The 24779-nt window shown below is 43.6% G+C and overlaps 1 protein-coding gene across 4 annotated transcripts in view; it reads right to left on the bottom strand.

The window, feature by feature from the left end:
• CDH6 (cadherin 6) overlaps positions 1–10650 on the bottom strand; it is a 136158-nt gene extending 125508 nt beyond the window's left edge. For all 4 annotated transcript variants that reach the window (XM_025209959.1, XM_025209957.1, XM_025209958.1 and 1 more), the window contains exon 1: positions 10265–10650. The gene's annotated coding sequence lies outside the window, so the exon portion shown is untranslated. The remainder of the gene's footprint in view (positions 1–10264) is intronic.
• Positions 10651–24779: the final 14129 nt, after the last annotated feature.

The raw sequence follows: 24779 nt of genomic DNA, 5'->3' as shown, positions 1-24779 counted from the left end.
GGGGGCAGGGGGCAGCAGGGCTGGGGGATAGGGGCTTGGGGTGGGGGGCAAGGGGCACAAGCAGGGCATCCAGCCATGTACCCCTTGCCCTCATTTTGTTTTTCTGCCATGCCTGCACTCTGGCAGCTTCCAAGGTAGGCATTGTGGCACTTTCGGCACTCTAGCCAAAAAAACGTTGCCTACCCCTGGACTACACCATTCAGGAATATCTGTAATGAGAACCCTAACCTTATGCTGGGAAAGTCTTTCAGTTGATTATGGCTATCAATTTGTTTCAAGGGTTTTGGTGAGCGATGCTCTTCAAACTCCCAAACTGTTATAGTGTCTATTTCATTTTATTCTTCTTCCTGAATAATTACTTAATGGTAGTTTTGAGGTTACAATCTGGTCACTAGGGCTACAGAGAGGCATTACACATAAACTGGTTTAAGTGATCAGAAACTGGTTTAAACTTGTAACATTTGGGGGCACATAAACCAGTCTGAAAATGGCTGAAACTGGTTTGACATAAACCTGGTTGAATGTAGTATCAGACTAAACTGATTTAGGTCAAAATGGTTTATGCAATGTCTGGGCCAAACCCCTTGCTGGTTTAAGTTAAATCAGAGATCCCAGCCCCAGCATGCTCTGTGTCTGGGCTGGGCTCTCTGCTCCACAGCACGGCTGGCCTATCCCCTCTGCGCCCTGGCTGCAGCTTTAGAGACTTGCAGGCTGCTCTCCACCTCCTCACCACTCCCTGCTAAGCAGGAATTCCCCCCTGCCGTCTGCCTTTCCAGAGGTGTCTGTGTATTAGTTAGCAGACCACATGCTGGCTACGGTCCATGCTGAATCAACAGGCAGAATCAACAGGCAGAATCAACAGGTAGCGGGTAATATCCCTCTGTTGTTTTCTTAATGGGGTGGTAAACACTGAGTTAGAGGTGATGAACACTTATCAATCCCCTGCTAGGCTAATCAAAGCTAATCACAGACCCTGGCTGTGCCCCGCCTCAGCTCAGTGTCATGGAAGGGATAGGAGGGCTGCTCTAGCACCCCCCAGCTTCTAGCCTGAACCACTGCAGGCATGTGCCTGACTGTTTGGGATCTCTGTGCAGTTACAAACTGGTGTAGCCTAGCCAGGTTAGGCTAACCTGCAAAGATTGAATCAATTCAGGCTCAGGCCTTTTGAATGTCCCTAGCCTTGGGAAGCAAGTGTGATAGCATCCACAATGCAGTGTAAAATCATGAGATTCTGATCTAGTAAGGCATTTAAGTGCTACTGGATCCTGTTGACTGAACTCAATAAAGACTAGAGGTGTCCTTAAAATTAAACATGAGATTAGCATTTGATTGGATCAGGGCCTTGGTGAGCAAAGAGTGGCTGGCAATATAAGGAAAAAGTTCCTTGTTGACACAGAAATAACTTAGTAATCAGCAGTGACAGGAAAGGAAGTGTCCTAATAGTTACTTCTATTACTTAGGCTTAAGTGGAGTTTAGACTAAATACACAGTTTTGAAAAATTGGTTGGAACAGCTTTGATCGTTTAAAGGAAGAGGCCTATTGGACTTAAAAGTTTCTTCTGCATCTTTTTTCCTTGCAGCAGTGACAGCTAAAGTGAGCATAAATTACACAAAAGGAGTTTATTTCATGAAAGAACCTCTAAATCTGTATATTTCTCCTCTGTGATCTCACAGAGTGCTGTCCACACTGCAGAAAAGGAAAAGCATGATCTCTTGAGCAATTATTACTGTGGATATGTTTGTAGGTCCTTCTCTAGAGGCACTAGGTCAGGGGCAGGCAATTATTTCAGGCGGAGGGCCACTTACCAAGTTTTGGCAAACTGTCGAGGGCTGCATTTCCCTCTCCAGTGCAAGGAAGCAGGAATAGCCCCATAGTCCCAGACCAGAAGCCTCTGCTAGGCAGGGGCTTCTGGTTGGCAGTGTGGTGCTGGGTGGTCCTTGTTGCGGGGTCCTGGTGCCGGCTTCCCCTGGGTCCTACTGCCATCCTGTCATCTTTGACAGGCAGCTAGGAGCAAATAAATATTACATTTTTCTACATTTTTGGGGGGACCGTGCGGGCCGGATAGAATGGGCTGGAAGGCTGTACTTTGCCCACCCCTACACTAGGGTCTAGTAGGTTAAAAGACAGCTGCCACTTTGGTCTAATCCACCCACACAACTAACACATTTATCATTTTTATTTATATTATGCTCAACACTCTAGTATGCGAGTGGTTATCTCACACACTAAGCCCTTGGGCAATAACCTTCTTGTCTTAGGCCATGTGTAGACGAAACAAGAGGCGTGTGTGCATGACACTTTAAAGTGGGTTAACTGGTTTTGCACAACTTTAATGGTGTCAGTGTTTTCATGTGTCGGCGGCATCTTGTGCATTAATTCCAGCCACTCTAGGAAATTCAGCAGCGTAATGCACGTCAAATGACTTGGGGCACAGCAAACTAAAACTTCTTTGAGGCATTTTAATTTGCTGCCCCTATGGTCCCGGAGTAAAGCACCAGGTTCTGTGCAGCTCCATGGCTCTGCAGGAAGCCCTGCAGGCAGCCTGGCCAGCAGCCTGAGAAAACAGCTCTGCCCAAGAAAAGCGGTGAGCCTGATCTTTTTTCTTTCTCCCCTGGAGCCTGCCTGCCTGAGCTGCACAGGGGTCCCGTGCTTCCCTCCATGACTGTGGTGTCCCCTGGGACTGCCTGAGCCGGATGCCTGTGGGCAGGTGCCATCTGTGGGGGGGCCACAGCTGCTGTGGAGGGAAGCACCAGCTCCACTCCTGCAGCCCAGGGTCCGCTCTGCCCGTTGGCAGCTTGCCCTTCCCTCCCTGCTGGAGAGGCAGGTAAGTCAGTGGGGTGTGTGCACAACACGGGGGTTTAATCAGCTCTAAATTGAGGTGGTGTTTTTTAAAACCTACTGCTTCAATTTAGGGCCCCCGTTTCGTCTACACATGCCCTCAGCTTCTCTATCTGTACATTGTGAACTATATAATTTATGAATCCATTCTACAGGGATGTTTTAAGTTAGAATGTGTAAGCTTGCAAGGAAGTAAAAAGGCACATTGGGATCCGTGGCTGCCCACGTTGGTAAATGTATATGAGAGGGGTGTAAAGCTTGCCCCACTTCCTTGGCCAGATCTGAACCATGCAGCTTCTTGTAGAAGTAAATGAAGCCCCCTGCTGCTGACAGGTGTCCCCAACAGGTACTCCCCATTTTGGTGGCAGGGCCAACCCCATCCCCCCTGCCCCTGAATTCCTGGCTCCTCTGGGACCCCCGCATACTAGACAATCTGGCTCTGCAAGTTGTTTGATACCCCTGATACAGGGCACAAGAGGGGCACACACAAAAGCAAGCAAGGTATAGGCAGAGCCCTAGTTCCAGAGCCCAACCTGCTAGACTGTGCAACTGAGCCAGCACAAGGGGAAATGCAGTCTTCACCTTGGGTAGGGCTCACTCAGCTTACTTCCTTCCCCCTGCTCCCCGACCTACCCTTCAAAAAGCAAAGCGGGAATAGGACTTAGGTTGTGACTAAGCCTGGTTTCTAATCTGTTCTAAAGATGTTCAAAAAGTGCCATTAAGATCTTTCAGGGGGGAAAGGTTGCATAAAATGTAACTAGCTTTAGAACTAGCAAAAAAAAAAAATTCCAACCAGTCGAACAATAACGAACCCAAGGTTTGGTTTGGAAACAAAATTCCTCTCTTCAGCTGAAAATTTGTAGTAGTTACACTACTAACCAGTGTCTCTGGAGATTCAGGTTCAATTCCCCACCCTGGTTCTGCCAAAGACTTCTATGTGACCTTGGGCAAGTCGAATAGCTTGTCCCAGTTCCCATGTATAAAATGAGAATAATAATACTTCCCACCTCACAGGGTTGTTGTGTTGTGATCTTGTAAACATTTTAAGATTACAGAATCTGAATATTGAGAACTATATATATGTTATATAGCTGATAGAACCATGTATTTTCTTTTACTCAGGGCAAAATTGCAGTTGAGTCAAAAGTATCCATGCAGCACCTTGAAATTATGAAGTATCATATTTGCTCAATTACACTATTATCAAATTCATTTTTCCTTTATTTGGGAAGACATTATTCATGTTTGGAATAAGTATTTCCACCAAGAGGGCATGTATTAACTTCATAGTAACACCCCACCATTCACACCAAAGGGGAAACTTCAATAAGGAACAGATTTCACTTGCAGGCTACCAGGGGAAATCAAGGGCAACAACGTTTTATTTTTTTAATTTTTTTTTAAAACATGATGTGGGGAAAAATTGCTGGATTTCAAAAGCTAAGTGACAGTGTTATCCCCTAGGCTATAACTTTTTCAGTTGTGCCTGGGATCAGTCTCCTTTGGTCTTTGAATCCTGATTCAGATCCCCTTGATCACAGCACAATGCATGCAGCCTACCCACTGCCAGGTTAACCTTAATGCTCAGTGGATTTTTATTCTCACCTGCTTTATGGAATGCAAAGTGAAGCTTCCTTCAAAAATAAATATTTGCTGCCTCTATTCTTTTTCTGCCTTTACATTTAGCCTTACCTTCACACTAAAGCAAACATGCTAATGTTCTGTTGATTAAATAGCATTTGTGGTTACAGAAGCTATTAACTGATGATTGAAATGCAGCATTTGGGGAGCAGACATCTCTGCCTTATACCCAGACAAGCACACACCTGTGATACCTGTGGAACATTGATGAGTATTTAATTTCTGTGCTAATTTTCAATTTCCACTGACCCTCCTTTTAGGTACTCCTTCTCTAGTTCCATGATTAGCTGCAGAAGTGGAAATGCTGAAAAGACACTACCTATTATCTTTCAGGCAGCTGTAAACATTGCAGCAAGATAATGGAATTAGTTTAGCTGGGAGGAATTAAGGCATCCAGATAGGGTCTGCACTATCTCATTCATAAACTGTTCTCTTCTGGGTGTTGTGGTGTGTCATTAGGGAAGGGTTTGGGGGATATGGTTGATATTTATTTAGCAAATTAAATCTAATAGTCACATACTACTTATAATTAAACACTTTCTGAATATATATAACCTGGCAAGACAGCATAATTAATCCATAAAATATCTGCCCACAATGCCAAAGTAAAGCCATTATTAAACAGGTTACTTAAAACATAGCAAGGTTGGCATCGTTCCTGAATGTGAGCAGATGGAAATGTATATGCTTTATGTGTGTTTGGCTTGTGGAGCTTATGGAATGTGTATCGTAAGACTGAGTAAGGAAAGAAAACAGTAACAGTGTAACCCTAGGCTTTTTCTTTTTTTCCTTCATCCCAGAACTATCACTTCTTTGATAAAACCCCATTTTGGGGGTTAAGATCCAGTGGCCTTATGATCATTCATAAAGGAGACCCTGATTCAGACTGTCTGTCTCCACACCAGAAGCAGCAGGGAAAGCACTTATTCCCGCAAGAAACACGCAATGGGTGCATTTACATGAGACACTTAATGCCCATTGGACTAATTCTACTGCACATTAGTGTGGCTGGCAAAAACTGTGCTAATGTGCCAATGTGTAGTAGATTAATCCAATGGGCATTAAGCGTTACCTAAAAAGCATCCATCGACACTAATGCGCAGTAGCACCAATTATGGTGCATTAAGTTTAGTACCTGTTATTACAGGTACTAAACTTAATGCGCTGTAATTGCAGTGCATTAATGAACATGTAGACGCACCCAGTATCTCTCATTGCTCAGCCTCACCCCCTCCAGTTGATTTAAGATGGTTCTGTAGGCTCCAAACTACTTTAGCACGCCTCAGGGAGACTGGTTAGCTGCTAGGATGGTCTCTTGAAGGAAGAAAATATTTGGTGGTTTGGGAAGATCCTGGGGACTGCAGTCAGCTTCTAATAAAATACATTAAAATTAATTCACCTGTTATGGGTAATCCATAACCTATCTGTATTATGTGTGTAAATTGTACTCTCATCAGCGAACATTCCTTCAAAAATATTATTGATAGAGTTCCTTTAAATGGCCAGTGCTGAGAAAGATGTGTAAGGGGGCGAGGGTCAAGGGAGTAGCAAAAGACAATTTTGACAAATAGGAGCACATGGGACAAATACAACAGGCTTGGTTTCTGAGTGCCATCAATGTAAGTAAAGAATGGCTCCACTGAAGTTCATGGACTTTTGCTATTGTAAGAGTGATCAGAACTAGGCCAATACTGATTTGAGGAAGGGCAAACGGGGAAAATGTTGTCTTTTTACAGAAGTTTAGAACATGGGACTGGGAAATAATCCAGCACTCCACTGGGAGTGTTTTCACTGAAGAAGGAAAGGAGCTTTAAGATGAAATTCAAATGAGAAAAGTGAAAGACTGGGGGAAGAACCCCAAAGCAAAACTTTTCCCATCGTTTTTTATTCCTTTTTTTTTAAATCAAGTTCTGCAGAGTGTCACAAACAATACAACTGACAGATAATGACTTTTTCAGTTTCCCTTGTTAGCATAATGCTCCTCATGCTTTGCATTTATTGTGCATTATTCAAGGATTTTTAACTGAAATAGGGACTGATAATCTGCTTTTGTGCCTTTTTGTTAGGCAAATAAGGCAGACAGCAGTTGAGTTTAAACATTATTAAGAAAAAAAAAGACAACATTTCAGATTAGGTTATTTCTCTATCCTTACAAACTAAAGACTGTGATTCCTTCAGACCCCTCAGAATGGGTTGCCATGACTAAGCAAATAACATGAACAAACCAGCTTCTGCCAGATTATATCTCAACTGGTACACCTTTCAAACTTTAGAACCAAGCCCGTTGGATCCTGCACAGAGTCAGCAGTAAAGATCAATTCAACGGCCCACAAGAGCTGTTCATCTAATTCACAGTTTCAGGAACTTGTTTTTAAAGACCTTAAGTTATTTATGCAGGAAGGGAATAGTGTAGAGCCCCAAGCAACAGTACTAATAATCACTGCTGAAGGTCATTGGCCAGTTTATGAGTTGTGTGGCCGAATGTCTACAAAAGCTAAAAACCCTTGAGTAAACCACTATTGCTAGAGCAGCTATGCAGGTCTTCAAGGGGTTACTTAAGAAATCTGTCCTCCACAATACTTCAGAGGCACAGTCTTTCCATACCCTTTCTTGTATTATAATGGTAATCAAAAAGACAATGCAAACCATTCCTACTTCATTTTTGCATAATTGAGGCAGAGCCATTGGAGGAATTACAGCCATTATGCAAGATGAGACACCATCACAGCAGGGCCTGCTACCAATGCGTTTTGCCAAGTTGTTTTTATAGACTTCAGTTACCTGTCATTTAGTAATTGGCCATTTTTTTCCAGAGAGATCCATACACAGTTTCCTCATCTTCTTAAACCTTAATATTGTGAGATTGCACTAGAAATTGAACATTTTTAAAAGTACTCCACATAGATGGCATGCTTAAAAGTCAAACTAGAGCTGGAACACACTGTTTCACTTAACCATAGGCTGGATGGCTGTGCTCTTCTAGGAACTGATCATTTTATCAGCCTTGTCACTACAACGTAGAGACACGATACAGATGGCCCAACAGAGATCCTTTCCAACCCCAAACCATCCCGTGAGTCTGCAACAAGAAAAAATTGATGTGCTGAAGCTTTCACTGAAGACAACAATAAATTAACAGAGCTGAGAGGACGGAGATCAAAGGGAGCCATGTCTCAAGGAACGCAGCATGTCCTTCAGTGAAATATTAACTTCATCCTATTTCAGGGCCAAGGCAGAGGAAGTACAGGCTGGTCAGCAGGACACGCATGCCTGGAACTTCAGCCAAGTGCACATTAGTAAAAAAAAAAAATAATGCAGCAGAGAAAAGCATTTTTTAAAAACCTGTGTGTGTTTTGTTATCAAGGAAGTTGCTTAGCTAAATATTGTGAAACAGCAGATTGCAAATCGCAAACTTTACAAAAGACAAGGCTGTCTTTAACAGCAGGTTACTGCTTGCATGGGAGAGCAGTGCAGAGATGGGGGGGCAGAAGTGAAGATGCATATTTCTAACTGAACAACTTGGTAGAAAATGATGACTGTGCCTATAAATGTAATCTTTAGAGTGTTGGCACTGAGATATGTGAGAGCTGTGAACTGGTGTGAAAGCTAAAATACCTAAAGGGACTAATAAGTCCCGATGGGGACCCCAGCTTGCCAGATTCTTAAATGGCTGCAAAGGATAATTGCAGAGAACTACAGCAGAACTGAATCAATGCCATTTTCCTTGAAAATGTATTGTGCCTCTGATTATGTTGCTCTGAGGAAACTGGCTGCTTCCCCTCACCTCAAAAGTCATTTGTAAGCCACTAGGAATGTGTCCAGAAAGATCACAGTGCAGTTTAAAGCCAGAAGCATAGTTGATTATATATTTATCATTGCCCTGTCAGATAACATCTGAGAGGACAAGAAGAAAGGGATTCAGTCCTGGAGTGTTTATTAGCACATTTGGGATGTTTTAGGAAACTATCCAATTGGATCTTTTCTGGCAGGCCTATAAAAACTGTGTATATCCATGATGAATGAATCCACTTGCTCTTGATCCCCAGCCTCCCCCTCCTACCCCACTCTCCTCGCACATGCAAACTTGCTGCCTCAATTGCCTTTAAAAAGGAAATAGAGAAATAAATAGGGATGCACTATTGCCCTTAGCATTATACTGCCCAGGAATAGATGTTAATCAATTGTATGGAATGCTTAAAGTAATATGCAAGCACTTTCACACCAAACTGATAGCACAACAGAAATTTTACCCCAGCAAATACATGAAATAACTCCCTCAATCAAATTAAAGTCTTATATCCTAACTAAATTCTTTCCAGAATTACATTATTTCCAGGATGCTAGTAAAAGTGGTCCTACAAAAGATTGAACATACACACCAATTATCTCTCTCCATACAAGGGTGTATATGTGTACACATACACAATACACAGAGTACTCATATGTGTGTGTGTGAACTATCCTCACATATTTCTAAATTGGTATACTTCTTCCTAGTTTTGTTTAAAGAATTAAGCAAAGGGTTGACCTTACAGGCAGTCAGTAATTTGGCTAGAGGACCTTTCTTTACAATGGTGACAAAACTTTAAATCACAGATGTTGTAATCGGGTGGACAGTCTCTCATCTTCTCTTTTTGAATAAAAGTAGCAGATGTGCTGTCATGCTGGAAGTAATTTTGGTCATTAAAGTTCTTGATCCTTGAATGTCAGCAGGAGTTACTTAGGTGACCATCACTTGCACTTACAAAGTACTGCATTTACCTCTCCATAAAATATGGATTTTATTGCAGCAGTGACAACACTTCTTTCCACAGCTACTGACCTCTACTGTGATCGCTTATCTCCTGACTCAACTCTTTGCATAGAATAATAGATATACATATAAAATGGTAGATATTTAGTGTGTGTGGATAAAAATCATAATATATGTAGAGTGCTATATCTATTGAGTACACACATACATGCTCAATGAGAGTGCTATACCTATTATGTATATGTATATATAATCAAAATGCACAGTGCTATTTATATGTGTGTCTATACGAGTACAGAAATGTCACTGATAATGCACAAGAGTTAGTGTTGCCAATTCCTCCGAAACATTTACCACTAGCGATGCATTCAGGTCTTCTTTCTGTAATGATTCAACTTCTCTTCTGTAAAATGCCTCCCCACTTCCAGTCCCTCCCCAACCTGCCATTAGCAAATAAAGGATTTCACGTTTGTCAGTTTTTGTACCCTCTCCAGCTCTACAACCCCCACTCCCCCCCAACTTTTCTTCTTTGAGGAAGCACCTACATCCAGTTTAGCTCCCCGTGCAGCTCTGAATATTATTCATTTCAATAGCACACCTAAGCCTCCTGGAACAAGCAGCAGGCTTGGTTTGATATTTTCCTGCACTTTATTAATAAGCTTCTGCTTTTTATTCCACTCTGCCCCCCTCCTACCCCCACACACTTTTTGCCTGAAATATTTTACTCATGGCATTAATTTTCAGGAGGATGCTGCATCCATGTGCCCTGCTTCACATGATAGCAAATGCACTCCCCGAAAACACAAGAATTGCTAGTACGCAGTGGCGTATCCATGTACAAACAGTTCAAAACAGGGCAGATAGATCCCTGCATCTACTAGTAAGTGAGCTGCCAACTTTGCCAAATAAGTAGCTTTAAAAAAAAAAAAGGGAAAAGAAAAAGCATTTACAAGAAACAAAACACCAGCATCTGCTTGCTGCCTGCTACAGTTCAACTTGCTCTAAACAAGTCCAAAGTCTGATCTCCTTACCGGTAAGAAGAGAAGAAAGAGGACAAGTGCTCAGTTCTCATTCAGTAATACAGTGGTCAGTGTGGTAGCAGGGCTGCTTCTCTGCCTGCTTTTCTCCACTCTTGCCTCTCACCTCCACTGCTGAATCTACTGACATCTAAGTGGGGCTCCCTCTCTCCCAGCATCACTTTTAACTCTAGCATGCAGGGAGCTGAAGCCGAGGGGGCTCTCTATCTGATTGGTTTCCATTCAGTGCTCCTGATTAATAAAAAAAAAAAAAGAAAGAAAGAAAGAAAATCCTCCCTCCCTCACATTGCACACACTCAACACACATACACACAGACTGTGCTGCTGCTGCTGCTGCTTCTGGAGCTGCAGCACTCAGTATGGGAAGGTTAAGGGCTGGGGAAAGCTGGCTCTTCCAGGCATACAGTGATTTGCAAGTGAATGCAGTGGGAGGGTACAGGGAGGAGGGCTTTGTTAAAGACCCCCCCTGTGATAGAATGACTCTGTGTTTGATGTCTAAAGCAATCAGCTCAGTCTAATCTGCTGGTAGTGATAGTAAAAGCACAAAAAAAAAATACAAAGGAGGTTAAAACGCACTCATAACTTGTAACTGTGTGTGCCTGTGTTGTGTGGGTTCTTCTATATCTTCAAAATAATTTTTTATCCTTTATCCTTCACTGTTCTAAAAAAAATGACTGAATATTATTTTTCAGCTCCCCCAACTTAATATATGCATTAGGAATGATCAGTGAAATACTGACTTGCATGAGGAAAAAGTAGATGTTGTAATGTGGATGCTGGTGTGTGTAAGTATATGTTAGATCTAGCTGTAAGCATGCAACATATATGTGATATGAGCTTGCAGTGAGAGTTGTATTGAGAGCTCACAGAATTATATTGATTGCTCAGAGTATTATATTGAGAGTTGTTTTGAGAGCTCAAGGAATCATAGACTGAGCTCTTGGGGACTGAAGGCAGGTTGGCTTTTGTGTTTGGACAGCACCAAACACAAAATGACCCCATAAGAAGGCTATCAGTGACTTCATATGAATATAAAATAATGAGCTGTAAGCTACCTGCCAGTTATATTGTGCCAGCAGAAAGCTTAGTCCACTATATAGTGCATCGGTTTTTTATGCAGTGTTGTCACAAACTTTGCATTGTTTCTCTATAAAATTTGCAAGGACTGCATCTTCTACTGCTTGCCTCTGGAGATTAATCAACAGCCTAATGGGTGGCCACTGTGAATTTCTTCTTGATACTCAGCCTCTTTTTTTTTTCAGTTTCACCAGTTATTCTTCATTCTCTCACCCTTCCCCCATACTGTCTCTACCATGCCTTAGGTAAGACTATGTTCTATACCAGTGGTTCTCAACTTTTTTTATACCAGGACACATTTGTAAACATAGATGGCCAGTCCTGACCCAGTGTCCCTCGCTCCTGACCCACTACCCCAGGCCTTAGCCCCCAGCCCCCCAGTTTGTGGGACAGAGGGGTGGATGTGTGGGGTGGGGCGGGGGAGAGACATGGGGGCCCTAAGCAGTCCCTTGCAGGCTGGAACTCTGCCAGCCTGCAAGGGAAAAGCCATGGTTTCCCATTTTTTTCTCCTTTAAAAGAGAATCCATTTTTAAAGTTTGCTCACAACCCTTTCATACATTCTTGCAATCCACTTTTGGGTCATGACCCATGGATTGAGAAGCGCTGTTCTATGCTTCTTGGAAATGGCCTTCACAGCCATAGACTGGCTCTAAGCTAGCTGTGTTTCCTCCTGACCCTGTGCTATTCCGAGACCCTCACCATTAAACTCTGCTGGTCATCTAAGTCTAACCAGGGGTGTTGCCCTGTGAGCCTCAGTGGTTTCCAGAATTGTTCAGTTGTATTCCGGCCAAGGTTCTTTGAGTAGAGGTGATATCTTTTATTAGACCAACTAAATAGTTGGAAAAAAGTTATTTGCAAGCTCTTGGGCACAAACACCTTTCTTCAGGTACTGAGAGACTCTGCTGTTGTTCAGTTGTATTCCTGCACTCATTACACTGCCAAGGAAGGCAAGGGGCCCTTGCCTTGGGCCCTTGAAGGTCATTCAGGTCTGAAGGTCACTACTGGTGTCATTCAAACACTTTCCCTGGCGTTAGTCTTCCTATATGATGGGAAATGGGGCAAGAGTACCTTAAAGAAGCTGAAGTAAGAGTTGAGGGTCTCACACGAGAACATGGGTGACTGGTGCCTCCTGAGTCTGGGGGCACACCACAACGCCAACGGGGTGGGGGGTTCACTTCTGATGGCACTTCCAGTTTTTCAGCTGGCGCTTCCAGGGAGTGCACGGCCGATCTCAGGGAGTGTACGTGCACCCGCGTGCACCCCCATGCGTCGCCAATGCACAAGAGCCTACCTTCCAAATATCTCGTAAATTTAATTTATTCAAATTTGCAAAAAGCAGGAGCCATTACCAGTAAGCCAAGCTTTGTGCCTTGTTGGTTATTTTAATCTTTCCTTGGAGGGTCATTCCTTTCAGCAGCTGGATTGTTTTCCTCCAACCTACCAATATTTTTTTGTTAATGAATAAAATATTTGTCCTTCTTCCATGCCTGTACCTGGAGCCTTCTAGAAAGGCACTATTCCACCTCTGCTTCATGGCAAAAAGCACATATATGCAGGCTCTCCATGGCTGCCATGTACGACTGTCAGTGTCTGATTTGCTGTCCACATACACCCTGAGGTTTCTTTTGGAACCATTCCTTCCTTCCCAGTTTTGTCTTGCCCTGATAAGCTTTAATCGTGTTGTTATTCCTGATTTCAGATCAGTGCTTGTCTTTCCAAGATGGATGTCTGCATTCTGAGGAAAAGTGAGTGCTACTTCCCCAGTGGCCACAAGCGTGTGCTCAGTAGCCTCTGCTTGGAGATTTGGGTTTTTGCATGGAATAGTAATTAAAAACTGTGTATCCATGTCTATGTGAAGAGGGCTTTTTAAGGGACATTGTCAAGGTCATATTTTTCCCTCTCAACATCCTTCTCTTGACAGCCGTAATGATATTAGAATTCCCATCCCAGATCGGGTCATTAGTCCATGAAGTGTCCTGAATTTGACACTTGAGCTGACTGAAATGATCTGCTAGACTTGTAAAAATTACTCAAAATCAGCATTGGCTGAAGTTGACAGCATTGTCATTGAGGCCAAAAATTTAACAAGATTCAAAGCAGAATTGGATGTTTATATGGCTAACAAGACTGGCCAAAAGTTGTTACACTAAATACTAAAAAAAGATGTTTGAAAGACAGCTAAAAATGCAGTCTTCAGGTCTAAAATCAATCTCTACCATATGGGGATTAAGATGAGACTGTCACAAAGGGCAGCGTACCCTCTATCTACTTATTGTGGGGATCTTTCTTCTTCTCCTGAAGCACCCAGAGTAGTCTGCTATCAAAGATGTGGCACTAAATTATCTTAACTGATCCATTATGGTAGTTTTATGTTCTCATGGCTTAATTTTGAATTGTTTGTGAATCTCAAGCACTATCACTAATTGCGACAGTCATGTGATCTTTTTCTTTGCTCTGGTACTGTCCTGCCCGATTTGCCTGGAGATACCCAAAGAAATGTGTTGTCCCAGTCTCATAGCTATCTAGAATATTAAGGTGAAGTGAAATGCCTATTTGCAATGAAGGAATGGATTAATGGAAGGGGAGGGGGCAGCTGTGGTTCACCAGAAATAAAAAATCCTTCAAACCAGTGGGGGTCAACCTTTTTGGTAGGCATGCCACAAATTAGCCCCAAAGCCTCCCTGAGTGTCACTGTGATCCCTTTGCCCTGCCTGATCTGCTGCTCTGCTTTCTATTCCCTACCGTTTCTGCTCCCTACCCTTTCTGCCCCTGTGCCACGTGTCCTCTTCTGCCATGTACCACACACAGGCTGCTTGTGCCATTTGTGATACTCATGCAGTAGGCTGGCCACACCTATTCTAAACCAACGTGTAGATTGCTTTCAAATTCTTATAGCACCAGGATAGAGTTATAATAGACCAGCTTGATAAACAGTTTAATATTCAAGACACTCACGACCCTACAACTGTGTCTTGCATTTGTAGGGGAGTGGTTTTGATCCAAGGGCCTTTGCACCACTGATTTCTCCTTTCCTTCAGAAGAAGACAGAAATCTTCCAAAAAGCACAGGTTCAATTTCCTTTCAATGCTATGTAGGAGGGAAAAGAGATTTCCACTGAACCCTGCAAGCAATCAGCCAATGTCATGAATTATGAGGCTGAAATAAAGTTATCTGTGCTGCAGAGCCATTGATATTATTGATGGTCACAAAGTTATCCAGATTTTTAAAAATCCAGACACGTTATTTGACTCTTTGGCTCTCTGTGGTGATGTGTTCTACAAATGGACAATTCCCTGCGTAAATATTTCCTTTTTGTTTGCTTTACATTCACTGCCTTTTAATTTCAAAGCGTTCTTGTACTAGGGATCTGGGAGGGGGAAGGGGAAGAAGAACCTTTACAAGTTTCTCAATATTTTTGTTTTTTCTGAGACACGACTTTCTCTTTCCTAAACTAAGCAATCCCTAGGGTTTTTTTTTAATATTTGAATTCAATCTTGTTAACTAGTGGTACACAATCTTTTGGCCCTGCTGGAAAATTGAGTGGCCCAGGGCCCTGAGACCCAGCGTTGCCCCCGACCAGCCATGTGTGCTAGGATGGCATGTTGAATCCAGTGTGCAGGACCCGGGGCTTCTCATGGGCCTGGAGATCTTGCAGCAGGGGAGCAGTGCCATCGTTCCCCTTCTACCAAATTGTTTTGCCTATGGAGAGTCACTTGGGCTGGATGACATGGCACTGAGGGCTAGATCTGGCCTGAGGGCCAGAGGTTGAACATCCCTGTTGTAAACAATTATATATGGATATATATATACTCTCACATGAAGCTCCATTGCACCATTTATGGGAATAACAAGTTGCAAGATGGACCTCAATATTTATACATGCACTTTCTCTGGGTATTTCTCTCTTTGTCTGGGCTTCCTTGAACTGAGGTAACTAAAGCTGAACACAGACATTTGATTCCACTAAATTATAATACCTACTTCTATTTTGATATCTTTGGCACTGTTGTCCTTTTAGAAGCAAACCAACAAGCAAAAATATTCAAAGGAACAGAAATCAATTACAGCTTACTTGGCATCCTACAACAGAACCAAAATTTCTAGTGCTGACGATGTCATTCCCACTGTATGGGTTGTAGATCAATAGATTGATCTGTCTGTTAGGGCTGGTTTAAAAATGGAGATTTGGTAGAACTAGAACATTTCATGATAACATAGACTAGATTCCATGGAAATGTAATGAAACCTGCCTAGTTTCTTTGTAGCACTCAACCTCCTTAACAGCTTGTGTTGTGGAGTGCCTAGAAGTGTAGGCTGCTTGGGTAACCATATTTTATAGCTCCTTTGGTTTCCAGGCTGTTCTGCAGTAGGAGTTAGGCTACCCCAGGAGAAAAACAACCCCTCCCCCTTGATTTTTTAGAAAATGTAACTCCTGTGAATAATTTTCAGTTTTGGGCTCTTCATCTGAATTTGGGATGAAAATTTCTCTGAAATTTCAACATTTCTCTTACCTGGAGAACAAAAATTAACTTTTATATATGGCTACTACTGATGCTGTTCTTATGTTGCTGTGCATATCTGAAGTATGCTAAATCTCTCTTTTTTTAATTTGGAATCAGTACTGCTTTCAGAATTGACTCATGTTCACCTTCATAGATTTCATAGATTTCACAGACATTCAGGCTGGAAGGGACCCCGAAGGATCATCGAGTCCAGTCCTCTGCTCCACGGGCAGGAAGTTAGCAGGGATCATAGGATCCCAGCAAGATAAACATCCAAATGTGTCTTGAAGGCATTCAAAGTGGGTGCTTGAACCACCTCCGGTGGCAGCCTGTTCCAAACCTTGGGGGCTTGGACAGTAAAGAGTTCTTCCTTATGTCCAGCCTGAAATGGTCACAGCAGAGTTTGTGACCATTTGATCTTGTCGTCCCTTCGCTTGGGGCGCTCTGGTGAACAGATGTTCCCCCAGATCCTGATGAACACCCCTGATAAATTTATAGGTGGCCACCAGATTGCCCCTGAGCCTGTGCTTTTCCAGGCTGGAGATCCCATGGCTCTCAGCCTCTCATCATAAGGTCTATTTTCCTGACCTCTGATCATGCACATGGCTCTCCTCTGCACTCTCTCAAGCTTCTCCACGTCCTTCTTGAATTGTGAAGTCCAAAACTGGACACAGTACTCCAGCTGTGGCCTCACTAAGGCCGAGTACAATGGGAGAACGACATCCTGGGATTGCTTAAGAAGCATCTATGGATGCAAGCCAGTGTTTTGCTCACTCTACTAGCCGCAGCATCACATTGAAAGCTCATGTTCATCCTCTGGTCAATCATGACCCCCAAGTCCCTTTCATCTGTAGTGCTGACCAGCGTAGCACTGCCGAGCCTATAAGCATGCTGCAGGTTTTTCCTCCCAAGGTGGAGAACCTTGCATTTTTCAGTGTTAAACACCATCAGGTTCTCATCCACCCATTTCATGAGCCTGTCAAGATCTACCTGGATCACCCTCCTGTCCTCAGGTGTGGATGCTTTACCCCAGAGTTTGGTGTCCTCGGTGAACTTGGCCAGCCCACTTGACACCAATGTCTACATCATTGATGAAGATGTTAAAAAGTATAGGCCCAAGGACAGAGCCTTGGGGGACCCCACTGGTAACAGCACACCACGACGATTGACTTCCATCAACCACCACCCTCTGGGTGCTACCGCGGAGCCAATTCCCCAGTCAGTGGATCGTGGTGAGGTTGAGGCCGCAGTTAGCCAGTTTTGCCAGGAGGTGATCATGGGATACCAGATTGAAGGCTTTTTTAAAGTCAAGATATATGACATCAATTCTGTCTCTCTAATTCTGCCTCCCTTCTAGTGAAATCCTTTATCTAGGGCTGGGAAAACCATCCCTAATCTTTGGGTGAAACTCATAATGAATCATGTGTTTTCAAAAAATGTTGCACGCCTGTGCATTTTCTGTTTCTCCTAATTCCAGTGGTACTGAAATATCACAAGAACAGATGTTCTTCTGTTATTCCTAAATTCAATAACTGCAGAATTAAGTCATGAAAGCAACAAAGTAGAGAGAGTCAGACAAGCTCCACGTGATCCCCCATATTTTTGGACAAGCATCTGAACTTAACCTTTGAACTTTTGAGGTTCACCTCTCTCTACTTTTTAACTTCAAGGAGATTCTGTGTGAAAGATTATATTAGGGGACTCCTCCATTTCCATATTTATCATTGATTGATCACTTCTGACAGACCTATGAGAATGTGAGCATTACAAATATAAAACGTGGAAATAGGAGCAAGTGCACTGGCATATTACTGCCGTGGCAGGTCAATGAAGTTATAATGGATCTAATCAGTATTCTCTCAAGCTGTTAACATTTCCACCTGTAAAAGAATGACCCTTAAAGTGCAAAGAAATATTTTGCCTAGTCAAACACCATGGAAATCAAATAAAACATTACCAGTTTGGTCTTTAAAACCCAAAGCTTCTCTGATTAGGATAAACAAAAAGCTGGTACATCTGCATACAAGGGGCAGTAGGTGATGGAAAGTCGCATTCAATTCATGTAGCCAAAAATCTTTGCAAATTGAAATCTGTTCCAGACCAAATTCTACCATAAGTCTTTTGGCTGTACTCAGAATGCTGACGCCTTCCCTGTTACTGATAAGAAATGTTATCAGTGATGCAGTGATGCAAACATTGCAGGAGTTGTTAGTCATGGGCACAAGAACCGGTAGGAAGTGCTGGAGATATGTCATTCCTTTCCCACATAAAACTACCAGGTTTTTTCCGTGCGGTGTTATTACAACAAAGTTGAAGTACATTGAAATGTTGCCAGCTTTGTCAAACTTTCTCAGAAATTGCTTCATTTTCCAGAACTTGTTTTAATTTATTGTAGAAACCTCAAAATTATACTGTGGGCTGTTGGGGGCTTAGGGAAATAGGCATCTTATTTTCAGCATTTTCTGTGAAACCATCCTGAAGTTTGCTTTTACAGTACATTTACTTGTACCATGATAAATTTTGTGATGCTTCCACCTTTTATCTTTGTGTTCTCTCTTGTTTTGTACCATAAACTGTTTGGGGCAAGGCCCTGCTTCTTGTTTGGAACCACCTATCACATGAGGTATTATTACATGACTGGGATGCTGGGATTTCTAGGTGCTATGGAAATACAAATAAATAACATTAGACCCCATTGTGCTTGTCACTGTACACTCTCTTTCTGTCCTGCACACACAAATAGTTATTGCAGGGGAACTGCAGCAGTGTTTTTTGCTGGAGTGCCCAAAACACCCCAACTTCAACTTGTAAGATGTTGGTGTGCTGGGGGTGGACAGTGGGGGAGCTGTGAGGTGCCCAATTCTTATTGTGGCAGTACAGCCCCGGCCCCTTCCCTGCCATCCACCTGAAGGCAACAAGCTAGGCCAGAGCTCCGCAGACCTCAGTGCAACTGCTTGCAGCATCCCTGCTGCCTGCTGTGAGTATCCTGGGCTCCATGGTGGGCAGTAGGGGCCAATCCAGAGCCTGGGCCAGCTGTGGCAGGTGGCCAGGAGGCTGCAAGATATTGCACCAAGGTCTGCAGAGTCCAGCCTGGCTCATTGCTGGTGGTGGGTGCATGTGCACCTAGGGTATTTCTAATACTACAATTTCTAAATTGAAACGCAGGACACATGCTCACCTTCCCTCCTACCCCCATATAGAATGGCTGGAGCAGAGGTGAGAAGAGCCCATGAGGGGTGGGGGCAGATGTAGGCTGCCTGCTGCAGGCTTGGGGATTTCCCACCCAGGAGCAGCTAAGGACACAACTCCACACTGCTGCTGCCACTGCCGCTGCAGCCAGGTGGGCAGGGGATGCCTCGCCATGGTGGCATGGCCAGTGCAGGGCTCCCTGGGGCAAGACAACAGGGGATGGAGCCATCCCCCCCCACCCGACACACAAGGCACGTGCCCCCCCATGCCCTCCTTGGGAGTGCACACAGCAATGGGTAATGGGGCCTGCCCCCTGGATGAGCTACCCCTGGCTCTCTCCTATGTTCTGCCTGGGCTCTGCAGCTGCAAATTCCTCCCTTGGGCTCTCCATGCACCACCCTGGCTGGGTAGCGCCCTCAGTCCCAGCTGCCACCCCTGCCCCACTCCATCCCTTACCATGGCAGCCTCACTCATTCCACCGCCTCTCCCCCCCCCGAGACTTCCCTGCAGGCAGTTGGAGAGGCTGCTTTGCACCCCTACCTGGGGTTGTATTCCTGGCCATATGCATGTGTGTGCATGCACACATGCACATGGCACCCCCTGCAGCCCACTCCCCCCAGGTCTAAGCAGTCCCTTGCAGGCTGGAACTCTTCCAGTTTGCAAGGGGAAACACATTTCTCAGCTTTCTAGGGTGAACAGAAAACCTGGATCCCTGCACCATACTGGGAATCTGGGCCAAATGCTGTCCCAGTCATTCAGCCCAGGACTGGGACTTGATCTTTAAATTTCAGGAATGTCCTGCCCAATTAGGGACGGGTGGTCACCCTACGTGCACCTCAGGGTGGATGGCAGGGAAGGGGCTGGGGCTGCACTGCCACAACAAGGATTGGGCCCCTTGCAGCTTCCCTGACATATGCATGCAGTCACTGCTAGCAACGAGCCAGGCTGGGTCTCCGCAGACCTCGGTGCGATGGTTGGCACCTCCCAGCCACCTGCCACAGGCAGCCCAGGCTCTGGGCAGGCCCCTGCCTCCTGCCATGCAGTCTGAGTTGCTTCCACTAGGTGGTGGGGAGGCTGCAAGCCACTGCATCCAGGTCTGCAGAGCCCCGGCCTGGCTGATTGCTGGCAGTGGGAGCACGTGCACCTCAGGATGGACAGCAGGGGAGCTGCAAGGGGCCCAATCCTTGTGACAGCACAGTCCCAGCCCATTCCCCGCCATCTGCCCTGAGGTGCACATGCCAAACAAAATACTTTCGTGCGCCATGCTCTGGCACACATGCTGGGGGTTGCTAACCCCTCAGTTATTGCCTAAAGAAATAGACTAGCCGTACAAAGGTTGATTAGGAATAGTGAGAGATGAATTGACTTAGCCAAGTTTATATGACGTATTAGTGGCAGAGGTGGGACCAGAACCAAGACTTTTTGACTGGCAGTCCAGCCTAGGCTCCTAGCTACCAGGCAACATGGCTCTCTCCTCTAGTCCTGTCCGAAGGTTTTTTTGATTTTAGCATGTTTTTCACCTGTCAGTCGATATATTACCAAAAAATCAGCATCTGTCAAAACAACCTACTACTTGAATAGTTTTCTTCATTTCAAGAGTATTACTTCAAATCTTAAACTTCTTTGGAAAATGTTACCCTTTTAGGTTTCTCGCTGTGGATGAGACTAGCACTCAGGGAAAAAAACGTAAAATAGGCCATTTTGAGTGGTTTCTAAAATACACTGCTTTTTTAGCTCTTGTAGGTTTGGATTGATAGCCCCAAATCCATCCCTCATGTAGTTCAAGTGTTCTGTGGGGTTACACCAGGGTTGAATTTGTCCCGTGGTAAGAAAGAAAACCTGCCTCTTCAAGAGGAGTCATATATAAAATATTACCCATAAAAATTATAGAAAGTCCCCAAGACATTTCTGAAAGATTTTTTTTCCTGTAAAATATGTAGATATATACAGAATGTATGAAGATGAGCAAGATTTTTTTATGGCACTCACTTGAGATGATCTTCAAAATTCACTTACGCTTTTCACTTGCAAGTAATGTGGCTATCCCAAATTCAAGCCAATTAAAAAAAACAAACAAAAGTACTTTCTACCACTTCACCACAGATTCTCTATCGCTGGGTATTTCATGTAATATACATAATCTGCTTTATGGTTTTTGTGTGTATAGCCTTACTATATCTGCATCATTATCGTAGGATATATACACTCACTCTGTTTATATGTAACTTTTTTGGGGGGAAATGTTGGTGTTGGGAAGGAGAGGCAGGTTGCACTGTGTGAAATGTTTTAGAGATTTGAAATGACAGAGTACCAGGTAGTGGTCCAAATTTTGTGTGAAAGACGATTTATAACATGATCCTGCAACCTGTCATATTGAGACAGCTGGTGCTTATTTGGATGTAAATATTATATACTTAGATAGATAGATAGATAGATAGATAGATAGATAATGCATAGAGAAAGACATACAGTGGCACATGCTTACATACACAGCTCCATTCTGTATGCCTATCTATAAATTAATTTGTTTGCAATTCAAAAAATCCAAAGTAATTGAAGAGTTAATCTAGAATGCTTAAAAAAAATGAAAATAGAAAACTTTGTCATATGGTGGTGCATATGCCAGGCATGCTATGTTTGACTATTTTTGTTTGTGTCAGGCATCAGCACTGACAACAACTCTCCCTTATAACAAAAATACAATTTCTGTAAAACAGTTTATTCCAATATATTTATTATTTATATTTTCCCCTCCTGCTTCCCCACTGCATGTCCTTTAGTTTTGAAATCCCTTTCACCACATTGTAACTGAAGCAACACTGAGATTATAGTTAACTTCACCTAACTTCAGGACAGTATAGCGCATAGGCATAAGGAACATTTATACACATACCTTTGTCTGCTCCGATGTGCCAGAAATCCAGCATGTCAGAACAGACACGATTAATTAAGCCTGTGAAGCATGCAAGCTGACGTACCAAGCACTGCACCACATACATTTGTATAAATGGCAAAATGTGCATCAGTGCACAGAAAATGGTGGCAGTGCACTTTTGAACTAAAACACTCCATTTTCTCAGCGCTGGCGTGCATATGACCATTTATACAAATGCATGAGCCCCAGTGCATGCATGTGTGGAAATGCCCAAGAGGCCTGTGACTTGGTTCAAAGGGTGAGATCAGAATCTCAGCTTCATTACTATTGATAACATATTTCTAACCCTTGTGGATCATGATGCTTCCTTCTGTGGAAATGTTGTACTCATTTAAACTAATTTAGGTTGAATGTGTGCAACTCCCTTGTGTAAGCAGTCTTATTTCTGCTTAAGGGAGTGATTGCTGCACAGGCAGGCATAACTGAGCTACCTTTTCATTTTACTTAGTTCAGGTAATGATACCGTTAAAGATGTGACAATATAGGCTTCTGTGCATTGCAGCTGCCCTACAAAGCACAGACCCCAGTGTTCTTGGGGGACTTTCTTAGTGTAGGTTGTAGTTCAGGGTTTTGAACCCCACCAGGAGCCATATACACTTAAGAGACCCATCTGTGATACCACTTCCTTGATGCTACAGTTTCCTAAAATAACTACAGTAAAGCTAACTTGGTTATGAATTACTGAGGGCCTGGTTACATGGTAAGTTTGGGTGGCTTTAGGAGCTCTTAATCCCTGGATTGTCTGCATATTAACATCTTAAAATGGTTTTAAGCACTTGTTATGTGGCTCAAAGTGACACCATTCCAGGGCAGGATTATCTCTGATCTGTGCTAACTAGCTTCTGTTCCATTAAGATATGGCTGCTCCCCACAGATGTGCTACCCAAGTTGAGTCCTCCAGTATCCCAGGATCTCTCACACCCCTGCCCATAGATAACGGATAGAAGCCTGTCATGGCTCCAAAGCCCTCTAACGGCAGCTCACAGCTATAGCTCTTTGTCCTCCCCCTGCTCACCAGGCCTTTAGTGGCAAGTCACCGCTGTGCTGGGGGGCGGGGAGGGACAGTCAGAGAAGGTTTTTAGACTAAGGGCGTGACTGCTCCCAACTCCAAGCTAGCACGAACACCGATCAACATTTATGCAGCTCACAGTGTAAGGTGTAACAAGGTCCTGAGATGTGACTGAGTTGCAGTGCAGACCTAAGAAGAGTGTTGTATTACTGACATAAGCAAAACTGAAATAAGTGTCTTCACTGTTGGGTTGTACTCATTTACTAGTTTACAGGTTACAGCTCTCTCTTGGAAACAAAATTTTTAAAAAGTCTAAACTTCAGATGTGCCATCTGGGTCAGACCACAGGTCTATCCAACTCAGTATTCTGTCTCTCTTAGTGGCAGAGAGCAACTGCTAAGGGGAAGAGTATTCAAGCAGAGTATATCTAGACTTATCCATCCGTTAATGCTCTCTCCCTGCAGATTCCAGCATACAGAGGCTAGGAAGTCCTAATCTTGAGACTGCACCCCAAAAATGCAACCCTGAAAAATGTACAAATGTAATCAGTGCTTGCACCCTGAGGGATATCTATACCACACCCTCTAACATAGCATAGAGGTAGCATAGAGCAAGCTCTAAATAAGCAAAGTAAATTAGCCCCCAGAGAGCTGCATGCTGCTGCAAGCAGACTTCTTCCAGTACTACAGCTGACTTGGGGGTCTCTAAATTGCACCACAAGTACACAGGCAGCCTGAAACTCCAGGGGTGAGAAAGTCCAGGGGTGAGAACTACACGAATGCTCTGAAACATACTGTCACTTCATACAGAGGTGGCACCATAACACAAGAGTGGGCAAGGGATTATAAAAGAGCCTAGAATCATGAATTACCTTAGTGAAACCTTGACCTCTTGAACACTGACCCAAACAATGTGTTAACCCTTTGCATCTGGGCAATGATCGTAATTGTTCTATTTTTCTTACTAATCAGGAGCACTTTAGCTTTCCTGTGTGGATTCCTGTTTATAGTCACCGGATCCAAATTCTCATCAGAATTCTTTGGACTGAATCAAAAGTACCGATGAGAGCTGGGAGGTGGCCACTAGGGACTTGGCAGCTTGCCAATAGTTGCCATCATGTGTACTGAAAATACAGATAATGCCTGTGGCATAATATTAATATTATTTTCATTTAAAAAAAAAAAAGATACACAATTTCTACAGCAAAAAAAAAAAAAAAAATCAAACAGAAAAGCCCCCACATTATGTTTTTAATGAGAATGGCCTACAACAGAAAAGAACGTGTTGTCAGGACTTTTTATTTACTTTCTCAATTAGTAGCAAACTGTGATAGTAATTCTCAAGAGAATTAACACTCTGTTTTCTGCCATTTCACTGTCTCCTCTCCCTATAGCTATTTTAAGAACTGCAGCCTTGTGGAATACACCTAGTTCCCATTAGTAGGTACTGCACAGAAAATGCAAAAGCAAAACACTCTCAGCTTGACTTTATTTCTTCCTCAGCCCTCCTCATGCAGAATAAGATGCCTGTTAGCATGTCTAAGGGTTGCAGAAGCAGGCCTTACAGGAAGAGTCATAGAGTTAACCATACATCCGGGTTTTCCCAGATATGTCCTCTTTTTTGGCCCCTTGTCCTTGTGTCTGGGCAGGTTTTAAAAATGCAAGAGAATATTTGGGTTTTTGCTTTGCCTTCACTTTTCCCAGACACCGGGTGGCTGTCGGGGGTGACATGCTCTGCGCGTGGCCCCTGGCAAGTAAGTGTGTGTGTGTGTGTGTGTGTGTGTGTGTGTGTGTGTGT

Source organism: Alligator sinensis, unplaced genomic scaffold (assembly GCF_000455745.1).
Source record: "Alligator sinensis unplaced genomic scaffold, ASM45574v1 scaffold408_1, whole genome shotgun sequence".
NCBI classification, from domain to species: domain Eukaryota; kingdom Metazoa; phylum Chordata; order Crocodylia; family Alligatoridae; genus Alligator; species Alligator sinensis.
The sequence above is the reverse complement of the archived record's forward strand: the minus strand, read 5'-3'. Positions and strand labels throughout refer to the sequence as shown.